This window comes from Eleutherodactylus coqui, chromosome 4 (genome assembly GCF_035609145.1).
Source record: "Eleutherodactylus coqui strain aEleCoq1 chromosome 4, aEleCoq1.hap1, whole genome shotgun sequence".
NCBI lineage: Eukaryota > Metazoa > Chordata > Amphibia > Anura > Eleutherodactylidae > Eleutherodactylus > Eleutherodactylus coqui.
The window spans coordinates 49,066,441-49,086,148 of NC_089840.1; the positions used below are offsets into that span (position 1 = coordinate 49,066,441).

The 19,708-nt window shown below is 47.7% G+C and overlaps 1 protein-coding gene across 1 annotated transcript in view; it reads left to right on the forward strand.

Moving 5' to 3' along the window:
- The window catches only part of LOC136626466 (cell surface glycoprotein CD200 receptor 5-like), a 64,264-nt gene that overhangs the window by 5,077 nt on the left and 39,479 nt on the right, over positions 1-19,708 (forward strand). The window lies entirely within an intron of this gene.

A 19,708-nucleotide genomic window follows, 5' to 3' on the forward strand; every position in this document is an offset into this window, starting at 1 on the left:
CCACAAAAAATTGCAGCATCCACTATCTTGGAATGCATTATGCATGTCATTGTATGCTTGCTGTATAAGTGCACGTTAAACCATGGCTGCAAAATACAACAGCACTCAAAATACATTTGCTATCAGAAATATACATACCTATAATAAATACTCTAACCACATTAAATAATGCAAGTTTCTAGGTATATAATTTGATCAAATCATATTAGCCCATCTACCAACGTCCAGGTGACCAAGCTTTCAGATGGGTCTTAAGTTAGGACTCCTAACGCTTATCTTTTGTGGTGGACAAAGGGAAGATGTAAGTGAAACTTCCAGAGATCGTTCCTTTTCTAACTAAGTGCCCTAAAAGGCTTAAAGCGCCGTTTTTTACGTATTCAAGACAGTTTTAGGATTCCACCCCCTTTACATCGAGTTTGTTTTCGAATAAAAATCTCCAGACTGCCCTTATGTATGCTGCAGTAGTCAGTGAAAAGCTGGAATAGGGGGTGCTCTTGGGTCACATGGTGGGGCTTTTCAGGGAACATCCTTTTCCAGATTTGGTTGTTTCCCCAGTATTTTTTCGATCTTTTGCAGCCGCCACATCAGAAGGGAAAGTGGGCCATCATTACATTCATTTGGGGAAGGAACATAAGGCAGATTTGGAGGTGTGGATGTCTTTTATGAAATGTTATAATGGTAGGTGGTTGATGATTCTGGAGTCAATTGAAAAGTTGAATTGGGTTAGGATTGGTGAAGAATTTAGTGCTGCTTGAGACCTATTATTGTCATGGTGACGCTATGGACCGAATGATTTTTCATCAAGAAGATCAGGTTTCACTGTGACAATATGGTGGTGGTATAGGCTGTTAACAGTTCAACGGTGTCCTCTTTCTCGGTAGTTAGTTTGCTGCATTATTTAGTGTTACGATCTCTTTCCCTAAATGAATGGGTAGTGGCGATACATATATCGTGTGGAGAATTCAATTGTGGACTCTTTCGCGCGCGCTTTCAGTGGGAGCATTTTCAATCATTAGCTCTGGGTGTAGAGGAAAAAGGGAGGATGCGACCACCATGGCTTTGGAAATTGGTTGGTGAGCAGCGAGCCATCCGATTCTGGCATCATTGGCACCAGGTACATTGACAAATTATAAAGCAGCTTGTTGGAAATGGGAAAATTAGGTGGTCTCATTAGGTGACATAAGGACAGATGATGATAATGAGTGGAAGCAATATTGTATTGGCTGGGAGAGGCATACACTGTGGACTGGTTTGAAGCCAAGGTTAATGACTTCACAGCAGCTTTGGATTTTGGTTTTAAACTGCGAAGGGTGAAGGACATGACAAAGAATTTTCTTGTAGGCCAGGCAGGGAAAGGTTTCTGAAAGTGGAAGGGGCAATCGGACAAACATAAGCCTGTATTTTTTCAATTATTGGAATGACTGGGGGTAGTATTATAAAAGGTGTGTTGTAATGCTTACAAGATGGTTTTATTTCACCTGGCTTTGCATTACCTTTTCTTGGGGCACTACGATTGGCTGAATTTGTTTCTCCCACCACGACGGTGGGAGGTGGTCTTTTGGAGAAGGATGTGATTTCCTTCAAAGATCAGCTTGAAGTATGGATTTGCCATTCCAAGATGGGCTAGTTGGCTAGAGGGTGAGGAATTGTTATTTGGCATGTGTTGGGGCGTTGATGTGCCCGGGTTTTTGATTATAGGGTCGCACCGTGTCCGTTATTGCATCATGAGTTATGTCCAAATCTTTTCTGTCCAAATTTCAGTTTACAGCAGTTTTTCGCAAGGCCTTGACTAGTTTAAGCCTTGACAGCTCCCGTTATGCTTCTCACCCCATGGGAGCAGCAATGGAGGTGGCAGGTTGGGGCCTTAGTCTAGCCATGTAAGAGCAAGTGGTGCCACAGAGCCTGTGGAGAGCGGCTGGACGTAAACTTGTGGTGCCAGATTTTGTGGCTCCAAGGACCTCCCCTCGTAGGTGTAATGTTACTGATTTTTTTCATTAAAATAATTATATATGTTGAATATGCTTTGTAATAAAAATGGATACCGTGGCCAAAATTATCCAACAAAATAGTTGTTTGCGTTTTATTTAAGGAGGAGAAGGGCGAGGGGTTGGAAGGGGTGTGTAAGGGGTAAGGGTTTTAAGGTTATCAGCAGAAAACGACTCTGCAATACCTGTGTAAATTGTAGTACTATGCTCCAAGGAAAGAGCATGTAGTTGTTGTGTCAGTTTGAACCCTCACTATGCATTTATCATCTTAGACTCTGATGAGTGTGTCAGCGGTTGTTATACACCTGGGGCAATTAGTGGGGATTATTAGTTCTTTCCTGGCCTGAGTTCAGTGCTGGTCCATTTCAGTACAGCCTCCTTCTGTTGTAGAGTGAGGATGCAGTGTCCAAGGAGCAAGCCCTCAGCCTAGGAGACAGTGGGGTAGAGTTTGGGCCTTGTCACGGGGTTCTACCGTCTTTCTCCACCCTGAGGGTAGCAAGGGGACCCAACCCAGGAACCGAGGGCAGGCTATTAAATGGGGTAACCTAACTAAGGGTTTACCTTAAGTCCTTTGTCACGTCTGACGCCACCGTTTTATCCACTGCAGAGGATCCAGACCATATTGTAAATAAAACAGTCCACTTACAGGGATAACTTTTAAGGAGCAGAGCCGGAAAGGGACAGCAAAGCTCGTTTACTGCAGATAAGTTGAAAGGAACAGTCCATAAACGCTTTACAACCAACAACATTGGAATAAGCAGTTCGTTATGCTGTGTGGCAGGGAGGATTCTCGGGTTGGCAGGAGAAATCTGCAGTCCCGTTATCTGTCGGTCCTGGTCCCGGCACCAATCTTCCGATGCTATTGTTAGGGGGGTCTAGACAGATTGTTCAGCTGATGCTGTCTGCTTCCGAATTAGTCTTAGATATGAGTACTCATTGACGACTCAGATGGATGACCACACGGGTATGCGGTTAGCCAAAGAAGAAGTGAGTTTATTTGCAAAGTACAGAATATATATAAAGGTTGCTTGCGTAAGATTTAATCACTGCGCATGTCCAGGGTTGCTGGACATCTGGATGAACAATTAACAATACTCCTTTCAAAGACACCTGGTTTCCCAGGACAGTACATCAACATATTATGATCAGTTTATAAAAAGTAAAAAGTATTCAAGGATACTTTCCCAGAAGGGAGGGAAAAGGGAGTATAGATAAGAATTTGTGTGAGAGAAAAGGGAGGGTCAATAACAAGAACAGAAAGAGATACAGAAAGATATTAATTTCAGACAGTGAAATTAAAGCTTATTTTCCTCTATTTTATTTTGAGACAGGAGAAAATCTAGAATTAACCCCTCACACTATCCAAGTTAACTGGCGACTCCTCTAGAACTCCTGAGGGTAGTAGTCCTCAGGCAGCTATCAGGCCATCTGCTCGACCTCTTCCATTCTGGGCCTCAGCAAGGCAAGGCAGAGTTTCTCCTAGGACATAGCAGACTCGCCTGTGCCCTCCTCAGCAAAGCTCCAGACTGACTCTTGCCCAGGCTCAGAACAGACTAACTCTCTCACTCACATTCTGCAAACACTAATATAAAGCATGGTCAAGTGACCAAAAACTCACAACATAAAACAATACATTTTCAGACAGAGACAGCTCATTTGCAGACATTAACCCATTTTTTCCTGCAAACACCAATACACATTTTGCTGAATCATACCACATTCAAAGACAATACAGACTACACATTCCATGCATTTCTGAGGGGCCCCATTGTTCTGGGCCACTCTAAGGACATCACTGGATCCAGTTTCCATGGTTCTCTCAGCGGTCCTCTCATTTAAGTTCAGAGATTCTGCACTGAGATTTATTCTTGGAGGTTTTTGGTTTATTCTTATGTTGGTTTTTCTTTGTGATTTGCTAGAGTTAGCAAGTGGCACAGGTACGTGGGTGGATACATGCTTATCAGGGCGGGCCATTCACTAGTAGGTCATCCTCTAGTTGCCCTTAAGGAAAGTTTAATTTGGACATAGGGTCCACCATCATGCTAGGTACTTCACCCGAGTGGTGCCAGCTCCTGCCAGATTCCCTAGAGTCATGTGGTGGTCCCAAAGTCCATCTGGGTTAAAGTTTAGCAAAAGCCTTTTTACTACAACGTGTGATACAAGACATGATTAACTTTAAAGCAACATATATGACAAGCAAAATCATCACTACTTGAAGCATACTTTGTAAAATTCCCATGAACCAACCTCCTAAACCAGAGGACCAATTGGCAGGGTTCAGAAGGCTAAATGTGTTACCCCACCAGCTATCTCTGGTTTCTAAATTTTCATTTGTCCATGCAAGCAGTTCTTTCGACGGAACAGGAACAGCCAGCAAAGGAAGACTAGTGGCACCAGGTGTGTGTGCAAGTCCAACAGTCTTTCACCTGTGAGGTGTTCAGTCCATCTACCAGTATTTGGTGGTGTCTAACAAAGTGGTTCTGGGCATTGTCATTTTGCATCCTCTCATAGGGGCGAAGCATGGAGTGAGGAGTCCAAAAAGTCCATCAATAAACAAAATTTTCTTCATTTTCCTTCTCATAGGGGGGGCAAAGCAGAGCGGGAAAAGTCCCATTAGTCCCAAAACAAACAACAGTTCCTTCAACTTTCACCAAAGTGGGTATGGTCAGCAGGACTCGATAGGGCCCCTTGAATCTGGGCCCTAGGGATTTCCGGACATGCCTCTTTACGACCACCCAGTCTCCAGGTTGTAGAGAGTGTGATCCCTCTAAGTTGTCTGGGTCTGGAATGGAAGAAAAAGACTAGATTCTGTGTTACTGTTAGTTGGTCACACAGGTGCTTTACATATCCGGCTACTGTGTCATAGCCCTGCTGTAGGGCCTGTGGATGATACAGCCCCAATCTTGGCATAGAGCCAAACAACACTTCTTTTAACTTAAGCGTACCATTTTAGTCTTTTAACTTTGTCTGAACTCTGGTGGTATGAGGTGTGAAACGCTTGTTCCGCCCCAAGGGCTGACATCACCTCTTGCATCACTTCACCTGTAAAATGTGTACCTCTATCACTCTCAATTGTCTCTGGTACCCCGAATCTACATACAAGTTCTGACACAAGTTTAGTCACTGTGCATTGTGCGGTGGCTTTGGACAGGTCCACGTACACAAGGACGTACTCATACCTGCCTGATTTGGAAAACTGGATGTAATCGATTTGTAATCTCTGAAAAGGATACAGTGGTCTGGGTGTGCACTTCCGGGGGGGGGGAGGGTCCTCACCACTTGTTGTGCAGGGTGCACACTTCACATGCCTTCACATATGCCTTCGCCAACCTGTCGAACCCAGGAGCATACCATACCTTGTCCACAACAGAAACCATGGCATTCCTAGAGGCATGCAGTTTCCCGTGAGCTAGGACGGCAAGGTGGGGGTAGGCAGCCGCTGGTAAACACACTCTGTCTCTCAACTTCCATACATCATCTACGTACCTGGCTCCTGCCTTGGTCCACTGCTCCACTTCATCCTGTGTGACGCCAAATCCCACATCAACAAGAGTGGTGTGACCAAGACCTAACTAACAGCACGCAGGGCTTGGGGGGTCTCGAGTCCTGTCCAGGAGAGCTGCAGCCTTGGCTTCCCTATCCTTGCTCTCCGGTGACTGCCCCTGCGTGTGTGCTTTAACCTTTATTGTGGCCACCTGTTCGGGCAACATGATGGCTTGCATTAATCTACCTACTGATACACCGTTCTTAATGGGCTTGCCTTGTGCCGTGAGAAAGCTCCTGGACCGCCAGATGGGTCCATAATCGTGTGCAGTACCAAAGGCGTACCTGGAATCAGTGTAGATGTTAGCAGTGGTACCTTCTACAATTGTACAGGCCTCAGTTAGAGCATGGAGCCCAGCCTCCTGCGCTGACATGTGTGGCGGCAGTGGTTTTTGTACAAGTATCACATTCAGTGTGACTACTTCAAAACCTGTTACAAACCTTCCTTCGTCATTCAGGTATCTGGATCCATCCACAAACAGCTCAAACTGGGGGTTCTGCAGGGGCTTGTCTGTGACATGCGCAAACCCAGCCGTTTCCTGGGCCATAAGGGCCACACAGTCATGCTGGTTTCCCGTGTCAAATGCCTCCTGTTCGTCAGTCAGGGAGTTGTAAAACAACTGGGTCCCCTGTACTTACTCCCCCATTTGAATCTACGTCACCTAATGGAAGTTAGGTGGCTGGATTCAAGGTGGTGCACCTTTGGAATGAGATGTTCGAGGAGGAATGCACTGCGAGTTCCATTTTTATCTGTCTGGCAAGAGACAGATGACGACGGCTTACCTGAGTCAGGATACCATGTATGTCATGTGGGGTGTAGATCACCATGGTGTCATCTAGGACAACATCAGAACTTTTGTCCAGTAGTGCCTGAACTGCTAGAACCGCTCGGATGCATGATAGAGACCCTCTAACCACCGCGTCAAGATGGGCACTGTAGTATGCTACAGGTCGCTTTTTGTCACCATGCATTTGTGTCAGTACATCGGTGGCGTGTCCCGCCATCTCAGTGACGTACATTTGGAAGGGTTTGTCATAGTCTGGCAGCCCCAGTGCAGGTGCACTGGTTATCTGTACTTTCAGCTGATGGAGGGCTGACTCGGCCTGCGGGGTCAGGGCGAATGGCCGTGAACCCAAACAGTCGTACAGAGGCTGCATGGTCATGGAGGCAGAGCGTATCCACGGCCGACAGTATGAGTCCAGTCCCAAGAAGGTACGTAACTGAGCATGGGAGGTGGGAAGTTGCATGTCACTTACCACCTTCGTGCATTCCGGCGTCAGGTGTTTGGTACCTGGACCTTGGCAGTGGCCCAGGAACACTACGTGAGATTTGCAGAACTGAAGTTTCTCTTTGCTGGCTTTGCAGCCATTCTACTCTGATGGAGGAAACACAAAAGGCTTAGTGATGCATTGAGGCAACTATTTGGGTCAGGAGCACACAAAAGTAAGTAATCAGCATATTACAAGAGGGCGGTGCCCTTGTGAATTGGCCAGGCATCTAATACCAGCTTCATGCATCTGGTGAACTGGTTTTGGGCTATTCTGTGCCCCTTATGGCAGCACTGTCCAACAGTACTGCTTTCCTCTGAAAATAAATGCAAACAAATACTGACAGTCTGGCTGGCCCTTTATACTCTTTCTCTTAACGGGGAACAAAAGGGGTATTCGCTGGGAAGACACATTCCTTAAGGGCTTTAAGTTGACATAAAGAAGAGACAGTGTCTGCAATTGCATCTTCTTGGACATGTGCCAGGGGGTACTGACGGACCAAGGGGGCTTTTTCCCCTTATTTTAGGTAAACCATTACCGGTGGGACTGACAGACTGCCGAGGTCCGTCTGTTTGGTAGCCCAAAGGCTCGAAGGAACAACACTAAGAGTTGTTCCTCTGCGTGCGTAAGAGTGAGGACAGGGAGAGGTGTCGCTTGGTCTGCTGCCATCCGACAGAAGGTCGGGTGACTTTCAGACCCGGGGTGTATACGAACCTCACCGGACGGGTGAAGCTTGATACAACATCCCAAGGGTCCTATCACATCAGTTCCCAATATGCTTTCAGGACCTTCCAGCACAAGGAAGCTTGTGAGCATCGCGACCCTTTAAACATTACCTCTAGCGGTTCAGTTTCTGCCAGCTGAATTGGCACTCCTGAAACCCCTTGCACTGATTACTGCTAGACAATCAGGCTGGTATTCTATTTCAAACAGATCAGAACCTTGTTGCAAAAAAAAAAATTAAAAATAGCTGACCTGCAATACCTAGATCACCTATGTCTTCTCCTCCCCCCCTTTGAACTAGGATACTTAATTGGAAGGAGAGTAGCCGGGTTCAAAGTAGTAGTAACATTGAAAAGAATGACAAGAGCGCATTGTAGCTGGATTTGACAGGCCAGAAATAAGTGCTTGGGTTGCACTTGCGTGTATATGCTCCGGATGTCATGAGGGGTAAGGACCACTAGGGGGTAGTCCAATACCAACTCCGAAGATTTGTCAACCATTGCCTGTACTGCTGCCACCACAAAAACACATGAGGGAGCTCCTCGAGCCACTGGATCCAGCCTCATGGAGTAGTATCCAAGTGGTCGTGGTTGTCCCCTGTGCTTTTGTGCCAATACTGTCATCATATGGCCAGAAAATTCAGTACAGAAAAGAATAAATGGTAAAGTGTAAAAGGGTGGACAGCTGAGAATTGAGCTTCAGGGGTGAGAGAGAAAAGAATGATTGAAAGACAGTCATAGAGTGGTTGCATAAGAGAGGAAACAGAGTGGATCCATGGGCGGCAGTATGAAACAAGGTATGGCTTTTGGACAGCAGCCTTTTGTCCCTATGTCAGATGTCCAGTTCCTTGGGCTAAGCGATGACCCAGGAGAACAACCTTTGTTTTGCAGAATTGGAGGTGGCTTACTATTTGTCAGGACCTGCGGAAAGCTGAGTTTCTGCAGTGGTTGTCAAGACAAATACATGAGCCGGATCCACCAAGAGAGCAGTTAGTTTACAAAACTCTTCTGAACTGTCACCTGAGATCTCAACCCGTACCGATCCATCTGGTGAGAATTTGATGGATGCAGATAAGGCTTGTAAGATATCAGTACAAATAACAGAGACATGAATTACAACAAGGCAGAATAATCCATAAACATCTATCCACATTTAAATTTTATATTCCTTAAGCAAATTCATTATTAATCTGATTCTGCCTGCAATGTCTCATCAAATTTGAGAAGAAAAGAAAAAAAAAACTTTTCCTAACTGCCCAAGCTTCTCACCCCCTCCTTTGGGAGAAGAGAGGGATGAAACATTACGTACTTTTACATCATCTAGCTCCACCCCTCCGATACTGGCTGTCTGCGTGTTTCTCCTACAGAACATTCTCTCAGAGACAGTACAGTACTAACAGCATTTAGCAGTGATACAGACGTCCAACCAATCACAGAACTGACATTTACCAAAAAAGCAAAAATATACCTTAAAATCCCTATGTGTTTTCTATTTTTAAGACCGTATAATTCACGTAATTCATTACAAGTTTCTTATTTCATCAACGTCTGTCTTTCTTCTATGACATTGAATTTTATCTCTCTATGAAACAGAACAATAGCTAAGATTTTTGGAAAGCGGCAAGAACATTCAGACTTTAAACAACATTAATCATTAGTAATTACTAGAGATGAGCGAACGTACTCGTCCGAGCTTGATATTCATGCGAATATTAGGGTGTTCGGGATGCTCGTTACTCTTAACGAGCACCACGCGGTGTTCGGGTTACTTTCAGTTTCCTCTCTGAGACGTTAGCGCGCTTTTCTGGCCAATTGAAAGACAGGGAAGGCATTACAACTTCCCCCTGTGAAGTTCAAGCCCTATACCACCCCCCTGCTGTGAGTGGCTGGGGAGATCAGATGTCACCCGAGTATAAAAGTCGGCCCCTCCCGCGGCTCGCCTCAGATGCCTTGTGAGTTAGCTGAGGGAAAGTGCTGCTGCTGGTGCTGCTGTAGGGAGAGTGTTAGGAGTGAGTGTAGGCTTCAAGAACCCCAACGGTCCTTCTCAGGGCCACATCTATCCGTGTGCAGTACTGTGGAGGGTGCTGTTAGCAGTGTTGCACAAATTTTTTTTTTTTCAAAATCGGCAGTCTGCAGAGCATTGCGCCTTGCAGTAATACTACAGGGACAGAAGTGGTGGTTAGGTAGGGAGAGTGTTAGGAGTGAGTGTAGGCTTCAAGAACCCCAACGGTCCTTCTTAGGGCCACATCTATCCGTGTGCAGTACTGTGCAGGCTGCTGTTAGCAGTGTTGCATATTTTTTTCTTTTCAAAATCGGCTGTCTGCAGAGCATTGCGCCTTGCAGTAATACTACAGGGAGAAAATTGTGTAGGCAGGGCCAGAAGACATATATTATTGATTGAATATAGTCAGTGGGCCCTCCGTTTCCAAAAAAGGGAAAAATTGTATTTGTCCTGCAGTCTTGCGCCAATTTATTTCCTGCCTGGGAAAAGTAACTGCTCTGCTGCACTTCATATAACTGCATTTCTGTGCAACACATATCTTATCTGATTGAATATAGTCAGTGGGCCCTCCGTTTCCAAAAAAGGGAAAAATTGTATTTGTCCTGCAGTCTTGCGCCAATTTATTTGCTGCCTGTGAAAAGTAACTGCTCTGCTGCACTTCATATAACTGCATTTCTGTGCAACACATATCTTATCTGATTGAATATAGTCAGTGGGCCCTCCATTTCCCAAAAAGGGAAAAATTGTATTTGTCCTGCAGTCTTGCGCCAATTTATTTGCTGCCTGTGAAAAGTCTCCGCTCTGCTGCACTTCATATAACTGCATTTCTGTGCAACACATATCTTATCTGATTGAATATAGTCAGTGGGCCCTCCGTTTCCAAAAAAGGGAAAAATTGTATTTGTCCTGCAGGCTTGCGCCAATTTATTTGCTGCCTGTGAAAAGTAACTGCTCTGCTGCACTTCATATAACTGCATTTCTGTGCAACACATATCTTATCTGATTGAATATAGTCAGTGGGCCCTCCGTTTCCCAAAAAGGGAAAAATTGTATTTGTCCTGCAGGCTTGCGCCAATTTATTTCCTGCCTGGGAAATCACTGGTAATACAGCATGCTGAGGGGTAGGGGTAAGCCTAGAGGACGTGGACGTGGCCGAGGACGCGTAGGCCCAAGTGAGGGTGTGGGCACAGGGCGAGCTCCTGATCAAGGTGTATCGCAGCCGACTGCTGCGCGATTAGGAGAGAGGCACGTTTCTGGCGTCCCCACATTCATCGCCCAATTAATGGGTCCACGCGGGAGACCTTTATTAGAAAATGAGCAGTGTGAGCAGGTCCTGTCGTGGATGGACAGTTCTGCGCCGTCCAGTGCTGCAAATCCAAATCCTCTGGCTGCTACTCCTCCTTCCTCCCAGCCTCCTCACTCCACTACAATGACACATGCTCAGGAGCGGGCAGACTCCCAGGAACTGTTCTCGGGCCCCTGCTCAGATTGGGCAGCAGTGGTTCCTCTCCAAGCTGAGGAGTTTATCGTCACTGATGCCATTCGAACCATTCGAAAGTTCCCGGGGTCCGGGGGATGAGGCTGGGGACTTCCGGCAACTGTCTCAAGACCTTTCAGTGGGTGAGGAGGACGATGACGATGAGACACAGTTGTCTTGCAGTGAGGTAGTAGTAAGGGCAGTAAGTCCGAGGGAGGAGCGCACAGAGGATTCGGAGGAAGAGCAGCAGGACGATGAAGTGACTGACCCCACCTGGTGTGCAACGCCTACACAGGACAGGTCTTCAGAGGGGGAGGCACGGGCAGTAGCAGGGCAGGTTGCAAAAGGCAGTGCGGTGTCCAGGGGTAGAGGCAGGGCCAGACCGAATAATCCACCAACTGGTTCCCAAAGCGCCCCCTCACGCCATGCCACCCTGCAGAGGTCAAGGTGCTCTACGGTGTGGCAGTTTTTCACAGAGACGCCTGACGACCGACGAACAGTGGTGTGCAACCTTTGTCGCGCCAAGATCAGCTGGGGAGGCACCACCAACAGCATGCGCAGGCATATGATTGCCAAGCACCCCACAAGGTGGGACGATGCCCGTTCACCGCCTCCGGTTTGCACCACTGCCTCTCCCCCTGTGCCCCAACCTGCTACTGAGATCCAACCCCCCTCTGAGGACACAGGCACTACCGTCTCCTGGCCTGCACCCACACCCTCACCTCCGCTGTCCTCGGCCCCATCCAGCAATGTCTCTCAGCGTAGCGTCCAGACGTCGCTAGCGCCACAGTTTGAGCGCAAGCGCAAGTACGACGCCATGCACCCGCACGCTCAAGCGTTAAACGTGCACATTGCAAAATTGATCAGCCTAGAGATGCTGCCGTATAGGCTTGTGGAAACGGAGGCTTTCAAAAGCATGATGGCGGCGGCCCCGCGCTACTCGGTTCCCAGTCGCCACTACTTTTCCCGATGTGCCGTCCCAGGCCTGCACGACCACGTCTCCCTCAACATTGTACGCCCCCTCACCAACGCGGTTACTGCCAAAGTCCACTTATCAACAGACACGTGGACAAGCACAGGCGGGCAGGGCCACTATATCTCCCTGACGGCACATTGGGTGAATTTAGTGGAGGCTGGGACAGAGTCAGAGCCTGGGACCGCTCACGTCCTACCCACCCCCAGAATTGCGGGCCCCAGCTCGGTGGTGGTATCTGCGGGGGTGTATGCTTCCTCCACTAAACCACCCTCCTCCTCCTCCTACGCAACCTCTGTCTCGCAATCAAGATGTGTCAGCAGCAGCAGCTCGTCGCCAGCAGTCGGTGTCACGCGGCGTGGCAGCACAGCGGTGGGCAAGCGTCAGCAGGCCGTGCTGAAACTACTCAGCTTAGGAGATAAGAGGCACACGGCCCACGAACTGCTGCAGGGTCTGACAGAGCAGACCGACTGCTGGCTTGCGCCGCTGAGCCTCCAACCGGGCATGGTCATGTGTGACAACGGCCGTAACCTGGTGGCGGCTCTGCAGCTCGGCAGCCTCACGCACGTGCCATGCCTGGCCCATGTGTTTAATTTGGTGGTTCAGCGCTTTCTGAAAAGCTACCCCCACTTGTCATACCTGCTCGGAAAGGTGCGCCAGCTCTGCGCACATTTCCGCAAATCCCACACGCACGCTGCCACCCTGCGGACCCTGCAACATCGGTTTAATCCGCCAGTGCACCGACTGCTGTGCGACATGCCCACACAGTGGAACTCTACGCTCCACATGTTGGCCAGACTCTAGAGCTATAGCAGCGTAGAGCTATAGTGGAATACCAACTCCAACTTGCGCGGCGCAGTGGGAGTCAGCCTCCTCAATTATTTACAGAAGAGTAGGCCTGGTTGGCAGCCATCTGCCAGGTCCTTGGAAACTTTGAGGAGTCTACCCAGATGGTGAGCGGGGATGCTGCAATCATTAGCGTCACCATTCCTCTGCTATGCCTCTTGAGAAGTTCCCTGCAAAGCATAAAGGCAGACGCTTTGGAATCAGAAACGGAGGCGGGGGAAGACAGTATGTCGCTGGATAGTCAGAGCAACCTCATGTCTATATCTCAGCGTGTTGAGGAGGAGGGGGAGGAGCATGAGGAGGAGGGGGAAGAGACAGCTTGGTCCACTGCTGAGGGGACAGATGCTGCTTGCCTGTCATCCTTTCAGCGTGTATGGCCAGAGGAGGAGGAGGAGGAGGAGGATCCTGAAAGTGATCTTCCGAGTGAGGACAGCCATGTGTTGCGTACAGGTACCCTGGCACACATGGCTGACTTCATGTTAGGATGCCTTTCTCGTGACCCTCGCGTGACACACATTCTGGCCACTACGGATTACTGTGTGTACACACTGCTCGATCCACGGTATAAGGAGAGCCTTTGCACTCTCATTCCCGAAGAGGAAAGGGGTTCGAGAATGATGCTATACCACAGGGCGCTGGTGGACAAACTGATGGTAAACTTCCCATCCGACAGCGCTAGTGGCAGAAGGCGCAGTTCCGAGGGCCAGGTAGCAGGGGAGGCGCAGAGATCAGGCAGCATGTACAGCGCAGGCAGGGGAACATTCTCCAAGCCTTTGCCAGCTTTATGGCTCCCCAGCAAGACTGTGTCACCGGTCCCCAGTCAAGGCTGAGTTGGCGAGAGCACTGTAAAAGGATGGTGAGGAAGTACGTAGCCGATTGCAGCACCGTCCTCGGTGACGCCTCTGCCCCCTACAACTACTGGGTGTTGAAGCTGGACACGTGGCCTGAACTCGCGCTGTATGCCCTGGAGGTGCTTGCTTGTCCTGCGGCTAGCGTCTTGTCAGAGAGGGTGTTTAGTGTGGCTGGGGGAATCATCACGGATAAGCGTACCCACCTGTCAACCGACAGTGCCGACAGGCTTACACTCATCAAGATGAACAAAGCCTGGATTTCCCCAGACTTCTCTTCTCCACCAGTGGACAGCAGCGATACCTAAGCAATACGTAGGCTGCACCCGCTGATGGAAGCATCGTTCTCTCTCACCATCCAAAACGGGGACATTTCTGCTTCATCAATCTGTGTATAATATTCCTCCTCCTGCTCCTCCTCCTGAAACCTCACGTAATCACGCCGAACGGGCAATTTTTGTTAGGGCCACAAGGCTCACTCATATAATTTTTCTAAACAATTTTTATACGTTTCAATGCTCTTAAAAGCGTTGAAACTTTAACTTGAACCAATTTTTCGTTCAACTGGGCTGCCTCCATGCCTAGTTACCACTTAAGCCACATTAACCAAAGCGATTAATGGGTTTCACCTGCCATCTTGGTTGGGCATGGACAATTTTTTCTGAGGTACATTAGTACTGTTGGTACACCAATTTTTTTGGGCCCTCACCTACAGTGTAATCATAGTAATTTCTATGTTCTTCGCCTGCACTCATGGTACAGAAAGGTGTGTGGGGTTGGCCTACATTTTAGCTACATAAATGTCTATACTGCAGCTACTGAAATGTGAAAGAGACTGTTATCTCCCTAAACTGCTGCAATGGGAATGTTACTGGGGCCTGTCTTGAGTGCTACTATTACTGAAATGGAACTAAGACTGCGCTCCCCCTATACTGCTGCTAGTGATATGTTAGTGGGGCCTGTCCCTAATGCTACCGCTGAAATGTTAATAATTGTGGGCTCTGCCTATACCGCTGCTAATGGTATGTCACTGGGGTGTGGAAACAGAGGCTTCACAAAGACATGATGGCGGCGAGGCCATTTCCCACCAACGCTGTTACTGTTAAGGTGCATATAACCACGGACACGTGTAGAGGACACATAGTGCCTCCAAAACATCCCCCTCCTCCTCCAACAATGAAAACATTCTTGGCAAATACCTTTGCATTGGTCCGTCTGGTGGCAGTCCAAGAATTTCACCTTTAACGACACAACAAGAGAGCACCACCACCATCCCCCCGCCACGGCCCACTTAATCCTGGCCACATTCCGAAAACCAACTACATGAAACCAGGTCCGCAGTCACCACCACATTACCACCAACGAGGTTACTGTTAAGGTATATATTACCAGTCAGACTGGGGCATGCAGTGTGGGCCGAAACCCACCTGCATTAAGCACGACATTACTACCTCAGCTGTGTTGGGTAATGCACTGGGATATTTTTATGTACCGCCGGTGGCTTCCTGGCACCCACCCATGCTGTGGGTCCACAGAGAAATATAAATGCATCTGTTTCCACTTCTAAAGAACCCCAGTTTGACTGGGGCATGCAGTGTGGGCCGAAGCCCACCTGCATTAAGCACAACATTACTACCTCAGCTGTGTTGGGCAATGCAATGGGATATTTTTATGTACCGCCGGTGGGTTCCAGGGAGCCACCCATGCTGTCGGTCCACAGGGACTTCACAATAGGGAGTTGTACCTGCCTGTGTCTATGAATTAAAAACCGCGGTCTGACTGGGGCATGTCAAGACACCTTGACAGAATGAATAGTGTGTGGCACATAGGTTCCCCATTGCTATGCCCACGTGTGCAGCTCCTGATGGCGGTGGCACAGGATTATATTTCTCATTGCTTCTGTACAGCATTGTGGGCTATCGCCCCGCCCCTTTTAAAGAGGGTCGCTGCCTAGCCGTGCCAACCCTCTGCAGTGTGTGCCTGCGGTCCCTCGTCATGGCAGACGCACTTATAAATAGACATGAGGGTGGTGTGGCATGAGGGCAGCTGAAGGCTGCGCAGGGACACTTTTGTGTGCGCTGTGGACACTGAGTCGTGCGGGGGGGTTGGGCAGCATGTAACCCAGGAGAAGTGGCAGCGGAGTGTCATGCAGGCAGTGATTGTGCTTTGTTGGAGGTAGTGTGGTGCTTAGCTAAGGTATGCATTGCTAATGAGGGCTTTTCAGAAGTAAAAGTTGTTGGGAGGGGGGGCACTCTTGCCGATATTGTGGCTTAATAGTGGGACCTGGGAACTTGTGATGCAGCCCAACATGTAGCCCCTCGCCTGCCCTATCCGTTGCTGTGTCGTTCCCATCACTTTCTTGAATTGCCCAGATTTTCACACATGAAAACCTTAGCGAGCATCGGCGAAATACAAAAATGCTCGGGTCGCCCATTGACTTCAATGGGGTTCGTTACTCGAAACGAACCCTCGAGCATCGCGATAATTTCGTCCTGAGTAACGAGCACCCGAGCATTTTGGTGCTCGCTCATCTCTAGTAATTACAAGAGGTATATTTCTGAAACACAGACGGCAGGGGATAGTTAAACACATAGAAAAGACAACATGCTAAGCGCTTCTAACAGCGCAACATTCTCCGCATTTTTAACCCTTGTATTCTTAAAATCCCCCACAGAAGATGTGAGTGGGGTATAACTTTCTTACACTTGTATGAAGGAGACTAAGACGTACAACAAAGATTAGATTACATAACATTCCAAAGGAACACAGACTATAAAAGAATTCCCTTTCTCTGATAACCCATTACTGCCGTATCTACACTTGCCTCAATCCATCTGTCTAACATACTTTTGACCAACCTTTTGTCTATCTCTGAATCTTTCCCAAACTTGCTGGTCTAAGACTCCCTTCTCCCAAAATTCTAAACACCTGCTTTTCTCAACAACTTACTACATTCTCTCCCCACGGCTAACTTGCTTTCTCTGTCTTTTGCTATTTCTCTAGCTGTTTCCATATAGGCATACTCCTTGCCCTGTACGTTTCCCATATTGTCTGTTCCTTTTTCTAAACCGGCGTCTCTGATATCTTTCATGCTTTTTCCCGTACTATTGCCAGAACTCATAGTTAAAGATTCCCGTCTTTTTAAGTCCTATCTGTTTATATACTTTACAGGCTTGCCTATTGATGTCTTTCCCTTCCCCGTCTCGTATTATCTCGATGGGTGTCAGATAAGTCTTAGACTGGTTGGACCCCATTTTGACTATTGGACTTACCTCTTGATTTACCACTATCACACAGTGTTGAGGATGCACACAGCTTCCTCTGGTAAATCTGGCGGTCACACAGACCTTTTAGTCCCTTCTGCCAAGTCCGCGACTAGCAGGACACTTATTTGCACTATGGACTTGTCCCTTTGTTTTTACCTCAATCACGCAGTATAAGGATGCCCACAGCTTCCTTCGGGTAAATCAGGCCAGTCCCTTCTGCCAAGTGCGCGACTGGCAGGACACTTATTTGCAATCTCTTTACTTCTTACGGGCAGAGAGGAAGGACCACTGCTTGCCTTGCTGGGCGGCTTTTAGTAATCTTATTACAAATTACAGCTAACATTATGAGTCTGGCAAAAAGCAATAATTTCTACAGCACACAGCAGACAGCATGGCAATATACACACAAGGGTTCTTCCGTCTGGCACGGTTACTAAGAACACCGTAAATAACAGGCAGAAGCGTCCTATAAACATGCAGCGACTCACCTCCTGTCAACACGGGACTGAAGTCAGGGGAGCCCAGAGCTGGAGTGGCAAGTCAAGGGCTTACCTTACATCGGTGTTTTGTAGATCTGGGGTCCCGTGGCCTCTGGTCCGGCTGGTCGGCAGGTAGGGTCGTCAGGTATCGGCTGCAGGTAAGGAGTTAGCCTCTGCCCCACGTTGGGCGCCAAGTAATGTTAGGTTGGTCTAGACAGACCGTTCAGCTGATGCTGTCTGCTTCCGAATTAGTCTTAGATATGAGTACTCATTGACGACTCAGATGGATGACCACATGGGTATGCGGTTAGCCAAAGAAGAAGTGAGTTTATTTGGAAAGTACAGAATATATATAAAGGTTGCTTGCGTAAGATTTAATCACTGCGCATGTCCAGGGTTGCTGGACATCTGGATGAACAATTAACAATACTCCTTTCAAAGACACCTGGTTTCCCAGGACAGTACATCAACATATTATGATCAGTTTATAAAAAGTAAAAAGTATTCAAGGATACTTTCCCAGAAGGGAGGGAAAAGGGAGTGTAGATAAGAATTTGTGTGAGAGAAAAGGGAGGGTCAATAACAAGAACAGAAAGAGATACAGAAAGATATTAATTTCAGACAGTGAAATTAAAGCTTATTTTCCTCTATTTTATTTTGAGACAGGAGAAAATCTAGAATTAACCCCTCACACTATCCAAGTTAACTGGCGACTCCTCTAGAACTCCTGAGGGTAGTAGTCCTCAGGCAGCTATCAGGCCATCTGCTCGACCTCTTCCATTCTGGGCCTCAGCAAGGCAAGGCAGAGTTTCTCCTAGGACATAGCAGACTCGCCTGTGCCCTCCTCAGCAAAGCTCCAGACTGACTCTTGCCCAGGCTCAGAACAGACTAACTCTCTCACTCACATTCTGCAAACACTAATATAAAGCATGGTCAAGTGACCAAAAACTCACAACATAAAACAATACATTTTCAGACAGAGACAGCTCATTTGCAGACATTAACCCATTTTTTCCTGCAAACACCAATACACATTTTGCTGAATCATACCACATTCAAAGACAATACAGACTACACATTCCATGCATTTCTGAGGGGCCCCATTGTTCTGGGCCACTCTAAGGACATCACTGGATCCAGTTTCCATGGTTCTCTCAGCGGTCCTCTCATTTAAGTTCAGAGATTCTGCACTGAGATTTATTCTTGGAGGTTTTTGGTTTATTCTTATGTTGGTTTTTCTTTGTGATTTGCTAGAGTTAGCAAGTGGCACAGGTACGTGGGTGCATACATGCTTATCAGGGCGGGCCATCCACTAGTAGGTCATCCTCTAGTTGCCCTTAAGGAAAGCTTCCTCAATTTGTTTATTTTCCTTGTACTACAGGTTTACTTCCAATAAATGCCACAAGCACATAATACCATCAGGTGTTGATAGCTGGGTGGGTGTCATTGGAAGTACCCGAGGCTAGACTACCTCGGTCATAAACGGTATAGTAGTCACAAGGTGAAAAAGTGGTGATTACAAAGTGAAGAAAAAAGATCCAGCGCTGCTATGTGCTATATGGTGTGGTATAAGATAGGACTTACTTCACAAGGGGCATACCAGGATTGGGGGGACTTGATGGCATCTAATTCCCCCTGTGAAGTGGAGACTTAATGGCATCTAAGTCCCCCTATCTTATAGCACATAGCAGCGCTGGATTCTTTTTCTTGCACTTACATTACTTGTGATGCAGACAGGGCGACACAGCAAACTTTGGCCATGTGACGTGTGTGATGCCCAAATCACGATATAGTCCCAACCAGCCTTAGGATGACGTTTTTTTTTTTCTGCAGGGGTCTTTGGGCTATGGGACTTGTAAATCTAAAATCACGATTTCGCGGTAAATGGCGATTTTAACATTACAAGTCCCATAGACCCCCTGCAGAAAAAAAAAAACCTGTGAATTTCGCAGTGAAAAAAAAATGCTAGTGGGTAGTCACCCTATACTGTAGATTTGGGGTTGATGTAATTTTCTCCATTAAATGATGGTTAGGCTGGGTTCACACAGGGCGGATTTGCCGCAGAAATTCCGAGCGGAATTCCGCCGTGGCAAATCCGCCTGCGGCCGCTAATCTCGGAATTAGCCAGCCATGTGGACGAGATTTCTCAGAAATCTCGTCCACACGGGACAGCCAATCCGCAGCGGTAAGTCTGGCTGAAACCGCAGCTGCGGCGACCGCAGCCGCGGTTTCAAAAGATGCAGCATGTCTATTTATTGTTTACTTCCGCCGCGGCCGCGCTCTCCTCTATGGGAGCGC